Source organism: Rhodnius prolixus, unplaced genomic scaffold, assembly GCF_049639745.1.
Source record: "Rhodnius prolixus isolate KJV_2025 unplaced genomic scaffold, Rpr scaffold_4, whole genome shotgun sequence".
In the NCBI taxonomy this organism is placed as follows: Eukaryota; Metazoa; Arthropoda; class Insecta; order Hemiptera; family Reduviidae; genus Rhodnius; species Rhodnius prolixus.
Window position 1 is genome coordinate 38290836 of NW_027411614.1, and position 12219 is coordinate 38303054.

Here is a 12219-nt window from a genome sequence, read left to right on the forward strand (position 1 = left end):
CTCTTTCCCCCCAATAACATTTTGGGAAGGCTTGCCCTTGGAGTCTAAAGGCAAACTACGCTACTCATAGTTAATGATGAAAGTTGTTAGTTTTGAAGTTTATTTTAGTATTGCTCGCACATTACACAATTTCGAGTTTCACTTCGAGTAGGGTTGGGTTGACTAATAAATGTGGGTGAGAATTTTTCACGAGAGATCCTTAAAATGTGAATTTTCCGCACAATCTCAATTTTGGAAAATGTAAAACGATCGCCGTGATTTCTATCGTGAAAAACTGAAAGCTTATGATTCAAATCTTCCTTTTAAATGATTACAGTAATAATGAAAATAAAAAATAAAAACTCCAAACTGAGCTTTTAAAAAATAAAAATAAAAAAATAACTCAAAGTTCATCTCGCACTGCCTCCCCATTTACCCAGCTAACTTACTCCGCTTATAAATTTATTGTTGTTTTGACAGTAATAAACAATAAATAAAGGGGTTGGACTTTTTAGAGTAGAAAAGGGAAGGAAAAAAATTTGTGGAGTTTCAATATTTATAGCCAAGACATGGAAGGAAAGTTTGGCCCAGTCTCTGAGGTGTTCGCTTTGGAAGAGCGACACGGCCATCATAACAAGTTTTATTACTCTATATAATACTTTTAAACATTTAGGAGCAAGAATGAGCCGAACTACATTAAAGAAATAAATAAATAAATAAAAATTTTAAGTCGTTAGTTCACTAAAAATAATAACCGATCACAGGATAACAGGAACAATGGTGGCCTTTTCAAATTTTGACATCGAGTTTTCTCAAGGCATTCATATGTTTTGAGGGAGACCTTTGGACAGAACATTACAAAATTGGCCAGGCAGATTGCAATGTTGTCTGCAGCCGATATAGCATTGCAATACAGCTCCTTAGAGTCGAAGTTCCTTGCGTACTTTGAGTCCTGTGTAAGTAGTTTCACTTAGGCAGGAGCAGGATCATTCACTTGAATGATCAAAAATGATGGGCATATTACGTTCTAGTAAGGTTTTAACCCTAATAGGTTTTAGGGCCGTCAATGAGCTAAATGAAGCTAACGCTAAAAGTATGTCGAATAAATGTTGAGAAATGAGAACCAAAGACAAAAAAAATGGACCCCACAATTTCATGGTTTTTTTAATGGGATAGGAAAACAAAAATAATAAGAGGCAAACACAAGAGTCTAAATTGAAGTTTTAATCTATCTATGCCAGTTTGTCTAGCCGTTATAATCGTCCTAGTTCTATAGTTATATGCGTAAATAGTGCGTATTATTCCAGGCATTAAATTAGTTTCTTCAAATTGCTCTCTTAAAGTGTGTAAACTTAGTTATAAGTTGATACTTTATTTTAAATAAATTTACTTTATTTAAATAAATGATCCGCTTTTATCAAACAATAGTGGTGTTCTAAAGTACATCAAGCATCAAATGTCCACACAGGAAAATACTCAACCACATCTAAGAGTTGATTCCCAGACCACAACCCTTGTTAATCTTCTAAAGGACCTCCACCTTTGATCGTCTCTCTCTTCTTTAAGTAGTACTGATTTGAACTACGAAAAGGATACACTACTAGCAGAGGATAGATGCCCTGAGCCACTTTGAGCGACGAGTTGCTGTACCATTTGTGGGCAGATGCTGGCGGGGATGGACTTGACATAAGTACCTACTTCTTCAGCCCCAAAAGGATTCGTAAGTGGTAGAAGTTACCAAAATAAAAACCAAATAGAATGTCAAACTAGTACAGCGCATTTATGAATAGGTAAATATGAAACTACTGTGGAGGTACTGGTGAGGGTAATCGGCTCTAGTGTAAAAGAGTGTTCAACGCTTTGTCTTCAAACAATCGTTCATCAGTGGTAGACTATCAGTTAAACATGCTTACATAAAATAGAATCCTGGGCAAAGAAGTGGAGGATTAAAATGAATCCTCAGAAATGCCAGCCTGCCACGTTTACTCTCCGGTGGAATTCCTGTTCTCCTGTCTTCTTCAACAGCAATCCTCTTCCTTGCAATTCATAGACAAACGCCTCACTTGGAATTCACAAACAATACTTGAAGACCAGCAATGACAAAACACGCGAAACTTCTTTACACTCTACGTGGACTCAAAACTAGAACTCAAAAGATTACCTACAATACCCTTAAACATATGTAAACCATTGCTGTGCGGGATTCAGCCAATCCTACGAACCTGCAGACTGTACTATTGTAATATATCTCATCAAAACTACTCCGACAGATAGTTTAAGATATGATTTAAGGCGCGTCAACATCTAAGGTTATTGGCGCCCGGACAGTGTTCTCTCGTTACAGACAACACTGTCCATCACCGGACAGTGAGCTGTAAGAAGCTCCTAGGAAGAGAAAATCTAAGGGTCCCGACAGATAGTTGATGTTACTTTCTATTGAGCAAACCTTACTCTTCCGAAAGACCTCAACATTCCCCATTCGAACAACTAGCTAAGACAAAATATCACAAGTTCTCAATTCTCTCTCTTTTTTGCCCTAATCTTGTGGCTCAATCTCTAGTCTATACTGACATTCCTGACAACTCATTCACGCTTGTTAACATCCAACGATTGAATCACCGATGGCCTCGAAATTTTTAAGAGGCCTAAAGATTATCATCATTATCACCACTGACAAAGTAAAGTAATGCCATTTTTTAAGGCGGGCTTTACGTCCAACTAACGTCACCATTGACAATCTTGAAGAAAGTGCTACCGCAGGATAGTTGCTCTCCACGCATAATTTAAATTTTCACTCATATATACTTATTTTATATATTTATATAAAGATTGGAAATTACTAAATAAATTTTAAAAAAAGGAGAAGAAATATTCTGGGTAATGAAACACTAGACTGATGTCTAAGGCATTGCATTTCAGTGCCCTCATGAGTGCCTTAATTATATAAAAGAAAAGTTAATTACAAATTTGGGTAAAATTTCGTACTGAAGAAAATCGGATAAACTACAGTCAGTTTTCACTAGTATAAGATTTCACGCCAGTTTAGAAGGGAATTCAACGTATAAACTTAGTAGCTCTGACAAAAAAAAGAAAAGAAAAAGTAAACAAACTATTGTGAGTATTGTATTTCACAAAAGATTTAAAAAAGCTAATTATCGCCATAAATTAGGGCATTTAGTTGATAAATGTTTAAAGTTTCTTTTTCTCTGTTTTTCAGCTCGTTATCTCCAGTGATCTGCAATGAAAAGAAATAAACCTAATAGAATAAACTTTTTCAAGTTTTCAACTTCTTGAAATCCTTTAAAATTACAACTAGTATCAAAGATTAAAAAAAGTGATTAAGTACAGGACAAAAAAAAAAAGCAAAAAGAAAGTAATGTAATCGAAGAAGTAAAAAAAAGGAACATGTAAGCAGTGGATGAATCTTTTGGAAGAAGAACTTCGTTCTGTGAATTACCGTGGCATTGGTTAAAAGGTTCGTGATCACAATAAAACTTAGAAAGGAGAATATAAAGATCTTCATACAATTACTTCTTTATTTTAAGTCCAGTAAAAAAGGATGAAAACTCTTAAAAGTATCATAAAGATACGTTGACAAAATTGTGGGTGAAATGTACGGAATACTTGTAAGGGACCTTAGGATAAGTTCTTGCAGTTCCCTAACACTCCAGCAGTTCACTGACATGAGGGGAAAAATGTTTGATACGCACTGCACAACATGTTATCTTGAATATCGACTCAATGTCATAATACACACTAAGAAGACAAATCAAAATAAAGCTTAGGTAACGATATTTATCACAGGGATAATTTAAAATTAACAAGGACTATTAAATAAGTATTTGTTAACTGAATATTCAACATAATCTAAAATTGAATGAAAATCAAGATACTTAACGTATGCGTGCTACGACGGGTAAAATCAACAATTTTACAAAAGTGGAAAGTTCACTTTTTACTAAATAATCAATAATAACGTTTTCTATATCAATATAAAAGGTTCATTATTACCCTAAATTGAATAAAATAATAGATAGCTAAAATAGATTAAGAGTCGAAACAACAAATCTTTTATCACACTTTCTGTGACTGCATTTCTCCAGTTTCTTACTTCTAAACTTTTTGAAAAACATTATTTTGAAAGTTACACCAGCGCTAGATGCACTATTAGTGCATTATGCAACCTATTAGGCAACTGACTCTACTACACACTCATTAACTGTGGAGAAAAGTTACCCGGCGGTAACCCACCCTAAATCATCACCTCTATCTGGCATGATACCTCGTGAAAGTAAAAAAAAAAATAGCCGCAAGGTTATGGATGTACTTCTGATAAGGGCGCAAAGATCTGAGGGAAAATCGTGAAGGTTCTAAAATGCAACTGTATCCTAATAAAGGCCCTAAATACTGGAGTCGCTTAAGTAGAAGATAAGTGGTATTTTACAGTAATACTGAATACAGTATAACTGTACGCTGAAACCTGAGCCTTTAAATTCAAACTGTATTTTCCAATTTGTGAAATGAGATTAATTCAGCCACTAAATCTGAGATTAATGCAGCAACTAAATCTACAGTTCTAAAGCTGCTTTACGCTGCTGATTCAGTCTGTTTGATTGTTGAAGCATTCCACGTTCATCCACAGCTGCATACAACACAAAGGTACATTTGTACTTTAGCGCCTTTCAATAAAATATCATCTGGCTAATTAACGCCCTAGGTTTGAATCCTATACTGGTTTTATCCTTGATTTTGAAACAAAATTTGTAAAGTCATTACTATTATTATTTTAATGATTTAAGGAGCGTCAACATCTAAGGTTATTGGCGCCAGGAGCTTTATTCAGTGCACTGTCAGCCTCCGGACAGTGTTCTCTCGTTACAGACAACACTCTCCATCACAGGACAGTGAGCTGTAAGAAGCTCCTAGGAAGAGAAAATCTATGGGTCAGCAGCTGGATTCGAACCCGGGACCTCCGCGTGGGAGTCCAGCATTATTATTATTATTAAAAAAAAGAGAAAGATATTAACAATAAAATAACTTAATTAAACAAATATTAAAAGACCGGCAAAAAAATAGCAAAAATGTACTAATTAAAAGCGTAATAGGGTAATTAGTAATAAGTTATGGAAACATTTCTCTGTACTTATTAATATTCTGGGTAGCAAAATGCGGGGATCAATTAGATGGCTTCATTTCCTTTTAGTAATCTTGGCAACAGTGAACACGTTGAAGTAGGTAGTAAAGGAAGGAGTTTAAAAAGAAGAATTACTATCCTGGGGTTTCCAGTGTTGAGTTGTTAATACTCTTACATTATTTCTGCGTCTCTGCAGTATTACTTGTTCAACGCGCTATTGGCAGCTTTCCTCTGGCTTTAAAAGCCTTCATATTATTGTTCTATTTTTTTTGCTCCGAGTTCCCCGGCTTCGAAAGAATCCCACTACTTCATTCCTAATTCTTTTTTTTTATATATATATATATATATATATATATATAAAGCTGATGGACAAAATATCTGCAGCTAATTTTTTGTTCCTAAAGCCCTGTAAGTAGTAGTTAAGGGATCTTTATTTCTTCCTGGATCTTTCATTTGTTTGATAATTATTAAGTTCACAAAAGAAAATCCGGTTTAAATCCTCTCTCGACTTTCCACTTCCTTACTTATTCATTTTCTTCAAAGAGAAATCTATGTTAAATTGTTAGTTGTTTCATTTTTATAGTGAGAAACCTGATGTCTTGAAACCCAAACAAAACACAATAAAATGAAATTTCTCCCTAAAGTTTTTTTATGAGCATTTTTTGATTAAAATAAATGCCAAGAAAGAAATTTATTTTTTCATCGTCTTTGCAGTTCCTTATTTGGCATCCTAAACCGTAACAAAAATTCCTACAACTTTGTTTATTCGCTGTCATGGCAATACCTGTCAAAGCGCAAGGAATAGTTGAGAAGTGAAAATTTCCTCTTGTTTACAGAGTGGGAAAATCAGGCTTCCATGTACTTCTTTAGGTAATCGTACCCAATTACCATTCTGCCTCACATTACTTCAAGAACTGCAGGCACAGGACCACCCCGTAAAGATTTCTACTATTTTCCCTCACCTGGTTTTCCTCATTCACTTAAAATTGTTCGAGCTTAGTGGTAATAGCACATCCAGCTGCAATTTCATAGCTACTTTCTGAGCGCACCCACTGCAAGACCACTCGGTTTCCCTTGGTTTCGGGTGTGACATTATCAGGAATCCTGTCTGTCTGCTACAGCTATTCACTAATTCACACTGCACTCTATTTTCTTTAACAGTAGAGAACAACCATTACTTCTTCTTCAACATGTCTCCTGTTGGCTAATCTGCATGCCCAGAAGGCCAAAAAAAAAAAAAAAAAAAAAAAAAAAAACATGTCTCCTGCAACTAATAGTCTCTGAGAGATCAAAACTTTCAGTTTCAGCTTTTTTGTTATCTAATTGAGCAGAAAGATTGATGAAGCTGTTTTCAAGTAAAGCACAAATACCGATAAAACTATTCAGTCAATGCCAGTTTTCAATGAACTATGAACTTTCTAAACAAATTTATTTCTTATTGTTAACATTTAGAAATCAAAGAACTAGGTATTTGACCTCAAAAGAACGTTAAAAAACTCTGAAAATGAGGTTGAGAATTATGGTTTTAAGACAGAAAACCGTTTTTGTATTACAGACCACAGCACGACATGGCCTTTATTTGTGATAAACTAGACAACCGTCCACTTCTCCGTCACGTACCATGACATCTACGTTTATTGAAGGAAAATATAAGTTAGAGTAATGTTTAAAATTTATAATTTATTATAATCATGCAACAAGCGAAGGTTTTAAATTTTTTAATAATTTAGTACAACTATGACCATGTGTGGATTTTTTGTTTTGTTTAATCCAACCACTTTCCAGTTAATTTCTGTTTAAAAAATAGAAAAGTTTTTGTCAAAAATTAATTAAGTGCTAAATTGAGATAAATTAACTAAAGATAAAAAGGCGCAAGAAGACAGGTGAGAAAGGTAAACGCGAGGGGAAATTATTTTAATTAAGATAGCGATGGAAATGAGGATGGATGGAAGTGAAGATTAACTAACCGTTCTTTTAAACTCAGTAAATTTGAGCGACCAAAGTCGCATTGTTAACGTAACACTGTACCGGCTTCCCACATTGCAGCAGATAATTTCAATGTATACAACGTGTCAACAGTATCTTGCAAATCTAGTTATATATTGACGGGGCCAATCAAAAACGGTTATTGCACTGATAAAAGGTCCATTGCAGCGTATTAATTAATGGTTTTTAACGCATTCAAGTGCATTAAAACACAGTAAACGATGTATTATATTTTTTAGGCATGGCGTTTGACCTTATAACGAATCAGAGCAACAACCAGAATTTGTTTTTGAAAATATACATATTTACAAAATAATTCAGGCAACGTGATCTCTTGGAGTTGTAAAATTAACTATAACTAATAGTGCATTATTAGGTAATTACTTTTTGCTAAAAATTAATCCTGGTTCTCGGACTGCTGCAAGACAAATTAGGAAAAGTCGCAGGGGATGTGCAGTGCTAGATATATCGGTTAGCGTAGGAACTTTGGCTCAGCCTTTCAAACAGAGCTAGTTGGTAATAAATAAATATTTCTCTATTTTCCGAGTGTTCGTGCACAAAATCTAATAATAAATTTGTGCAGATGAGATAATAAGAATAGGATAATCCATGTCAAAGTCGTAATTTTCTTTCGGCTCTATTAGCTATCAATCAATTCCTGTGAAATAGTGAGAGTCGTCTTAGACATTCTGATGAATGTTGTCTAGATACCCGAGCCTTTATGACAAAAGCGTAATATGACTACAGCTTGCCTGGATCGCGATAGTTTCTATTGTTTCCTTTAAAAGATACCTGAGCCATTTGGCATGATAGTACAGCCAACAATGCGTGGACGCACAAACGATAGCAGCAATGGTGTAGGCTTAGAAGCAACGAAAAAGTTGATTTTATATTTCAACTTAAATCATTTTTAATAGACCATATTTTCAACTCGTAAGCCCTTTTTTGCTTTTTTTTTAGTTTACTTGTTCGTTTAGTTCAAATGCAAGAGCAGTGGTGAGCCGCATAAGTAAGTTTCTGCGAAGAGAAGTTTTGCAAGAAGCACCTTCAGTGAAGGAGCTCGTCACAATTGCAAGCAGAGCTTAAGAGTAAGTATGGAGTAAGTGAGGATGCAGAGGATGGTCAAAGTCACAGAAACAATACAGCAAAAAAATTAAACAATTTTCAAAGAGAATCTCATAAATCAAATCAAACCCAAACATAAAAACTTACACATCGTAACAAAAAAAAAAACAGGTTTTTACAAAACTTTAAGAGACTTTGAGTGGGAAAGAAAAAAAAACAATGTATCTTAAGAATAATAGTGGGAAGTAAACGGTAAAGAGAACTATTTCCTAACATGTTATTTCTTGGGCAGGGGTTGGATGGTTGGTCCCCTCTTTTCATTTTAACTAAAGAGAAAAAAGAAATAGTCAGATTGTCTCAGATGGTGGTAAGGGAGACAATTCCTAGATCCTAGAGGTCTGGTGATTTGACAAAGTCACTTGAAAGGGTATGTTTAATGAATAGCATGTTATTATTTGTTTAAAACAGCCTTGAGCTATTCCTTTCGTTTTGTAGCTCAATTTATCAATCAATTCAGAAGTGAATTTTAAAATGTAGAACAAGTTCTGTTTTTTAAAGATGAGTACCTAATAAATTGATGAAGAAATACAACGAATATTTCTTGCAAAAGTTAAAGTTATATAATTTTTTTTTTTTTTTGCATTTGCACAGAGGATTGAAATGTAAATTAATAATCAGTTAAACTTTCCAAAATGAACCTTGTGTTAATATTAATTTTATTTAGGTAAATGTTCTCTACATGAAGAAACCTTTTAGCTTTTTTTTTTTTGTTTCTGACAGAAAATTAAAAACATGTTCATCATTTTCAACATGAAGAATAAAAAGTAAAAAAAAAATGTTTAATTATCCTACCTTTGATGTTGATTATCTGCTTTACTCTGCTTTGCTGCAACTAAAAAAAGAAAGAAAAACAAAAATCAGTTAATTACAAATGAAAGTATTAATTACAAATAATTTATTGAAAGATCTCAATAATTACAAGAGAACAAGCAGCGTTGCCTTTATGATAAATTTTAAAACAACAAAAATTGCCAGTATCGATTGACACAGTTCAGTCTTTTTATAAAGATCAATATTAAAATGAAATACTAATTGGGAATTCATTTAAAAACAAATATTTTTTGATGGACCCTAAAAAAGCAAAGATTTATAAAGTGCCTTGAGCCCTCATGTTTTATTTATTTATTTTAAATAAGTATCTCACAATGTTCTACAAACTGTTTTTCGTTTATGTTTTCTACGCATTTAGTGCATTTAATTTGTGCGAATTAACATATATTTCAGTATTTATCATTCACAATTCATTGCAAACAGGACAGAAGAAGATATAGGAAACAAAATTAATAGACAAGTATATACTAAGTATAGTTACAAATTTATGTAAAATTAGTGGTTTTACTGTTAGATCAATAGAAACAAAATATATGTTCATTACATAGTTCTGAAATGTGTGCATTTCATTATATGTACCATTTACTTTATTAATGTGAATAGGGTAGAACGGATGTTCTTTTGTATAAAACAGCATATTTTCCATAATAAATATCATGTTTTAACAAATTTCCTCTATTTCACGCATGGTGAAATACAAATACGCTATGTGATGAAGAGAGAGATAAAAGAAAATGAGGTGAGAAATATTATAATTATAACAGAGCCGACGGACGAGAAAAATGAGAGAGAAGATATTATGAAAAGAGACATAAAACAAAATATTTAATCGTAATAACAGAAGACTTCTGAAAAGTGAGAATTGGCTTAGTTTTAGTGCGTTCTGTGTTTATTTAATTTTTCATTCAAGGCTAGTCAACGTTGGTGCCTAGAGCCCTTTTTAAGTGCACTTTTTTTAGTCTGTGGAGCTTAATGAAGTCCAAGGATGGACAGTGAGATGTTAGAAACTCCTAGAAATTGAACATCTAACGTTCGGTGGTTGGATTCGAATTCGGAATGTTTTTTACTCTTTCTTTTTTTTTTAACTCATGATGCAAAGGAAGTATAGCAAAGGAAAGGATTTTATTATGCTTGATACAAAGATTAGGTTCCAAAAAGTACCTGAATATTAAATATATTTCATGGTGTGCACGTGTAAGGAAAAGGCGGTGACCGGTAAAAAATCATAAAAACAGTCACAAATTTAGCTAAGAAATAAGACATAATTCAATTATTGGGGCGGTAAACAAAAATACCTTTTTCGCTCGTATTATTTGCATTTTTATTTATTTATTTTTCATAATTATATGAACAGCACCCAGCAAGTTTACAAAATTTTAATCAACTAATTGACAGACAATGACAGTAATACTTAAATTTATCGAGTTCTGCTCTGGGATGTGCGCAGGAGTCTGGGAAGCAAAATCATTTCCACACTTTAAAAAAAAGAAAAGAAAAAAGAAAGTTTTGGGACGATACCAGTTGTAGATTTTTTTACTCTTTGTAGGTCCCGCTTTAGCTCCGTCCATTTTCTTACCACGTATTTATCAGTCCTCAAGAATGACAACTTTCTTTCTTGTCAGCCGGTTCCAAAGGAATGTCTTGTATTTTTTTTTATCACGGTGAAGGCAGTCCACTATATTGCAGGAAGTGCAGCAAATTTTTGTTTTGCCCGCTTGAACATAATCAATAGCCAATTGCTCAATTTGTTGCCTGCATCTTAATTTGTTAACCCCTTTCTCTATTATATGGTGTGCGCAGCTAACAACTGGATCGTGAAATAGCCTCTTCTGTCTCTGGATACAAAAGTGGTACAAAGATGTACCATGAACTCATCAATGTTAAGAGGTTACATTAATAATAATTTTCTCTACAGAACAAGGAAAGTGTTTTCTTTAACGAAAAGAATATAAATGAACCAATTTTTTAAAATAATCATTAGGATATAAATGAAGAAGAATAAACCATAAATGCAGAAGCATAAGAGGAAGTTCATTGAGAAGCACTTACTTTATCATCTTCACCAATAAGTCAGGTCCTATCCACTTTTAGGGAATTAAATTTTAGCCTACATTTTTATTTAGTATTATTTTTGTTTCCATAAAATTTAATTATTCGTTAGAGTTCTGAGAAAGAGTAAAAAATTGTGAAAATGTTAGTGTCGCGCTCAAAGAAATACGATAAGATCTTTGTGCCATCCTTGTTTATTATTTCCCCGTTTTAAAGCCTGATACAGAGGGAAATAAAATAATTTCAGAACGCTTTAGCCTTGTTTAATATATTTTAGGTTCTTTTCATCTCATTTTACCCTTTATGTGCTTTTTGTTTTTCCTATTCTACCAAATCTTCTATTAAATATTCAAGCTCTAAATTCTCTACTACTCTCAAAGTTAAAAAAACAAAATTTTTACACTCATGTTATGACGTAGAAATTAATCAAAATATTATTTTTTGATTTATTAAAATTATTATTCCCGATAAATAGCTCGGTCTTATTTTAGGAGTGGATCAGAGATTCTTCAAAAAACTTCCACGTGACATGGGCATATTTAATAGGTTAGTAATACAGAGTTGGGCAACAATTTAATCAATTAAAAAACAATTGAATTTAATCATGATTAAAATTAAAAAATTAAATCGGCCAAAATTAGTTGATTAAAATTAAATTCACTTTTAATTTAATCGGAATTTAATCAATTAAAATTTTTAATCATAACTAAAAATTAAGATTAAAATTAAATAATCATAATTTTAATTGATTGAATTAAATTCCAAATTTAGTTTTAATCACTTTCGACGATTAAATTTTTAATTTAATCAAAATTTGAGAGATTAAATTTTTAAAACCAAACATTGCCAATGGTTAAACCAGAATCGGACCAATGCATCTTTATTCCACCTAGCTGGTGCCTCTTCTCTATCAATATTATCACCTTTTCCAAACATGGCACCTTCATTCTACCAGTCTGGTGTCTCACCTGTACTATGTTGGTGTCTATCAAGACTTATATAGGAGCACCTTACGCTCACATTTCACCATGTTTACCACTCAATAGACTTAGATAGGACCACCTTACACTCACATATCACCATGTTTACCACTCACTAGACTTTATATCTTCTAA

At 33.0% G+C, this 12219-nt stretch overlaps 1 protein-coding gene across 3 annotated transcripts in view; it reads right to left on the reverse strand.

Annotated features, from left to right (window-relative positions):
• The window catches only part of LOC141455619 (neuroligin-4, X-linked-like), a 577612-nt gene that overhangs the window by 428172 nt on the left and 137221 nt on the right, over nt 1-12219 (reverse strand). For all 3 annotated transcript variants that reach the window (XM_074130804.1, XM_074130808.1, XM_074130802.1), the window contains exon 2: nt 9017-9056. The gene's annotated coding sequence lies outside the window, so the exon portion shown is untranslated. The remainder of the gene's footprint in view (nt 1-9016; nt 9057-12219) is intronic.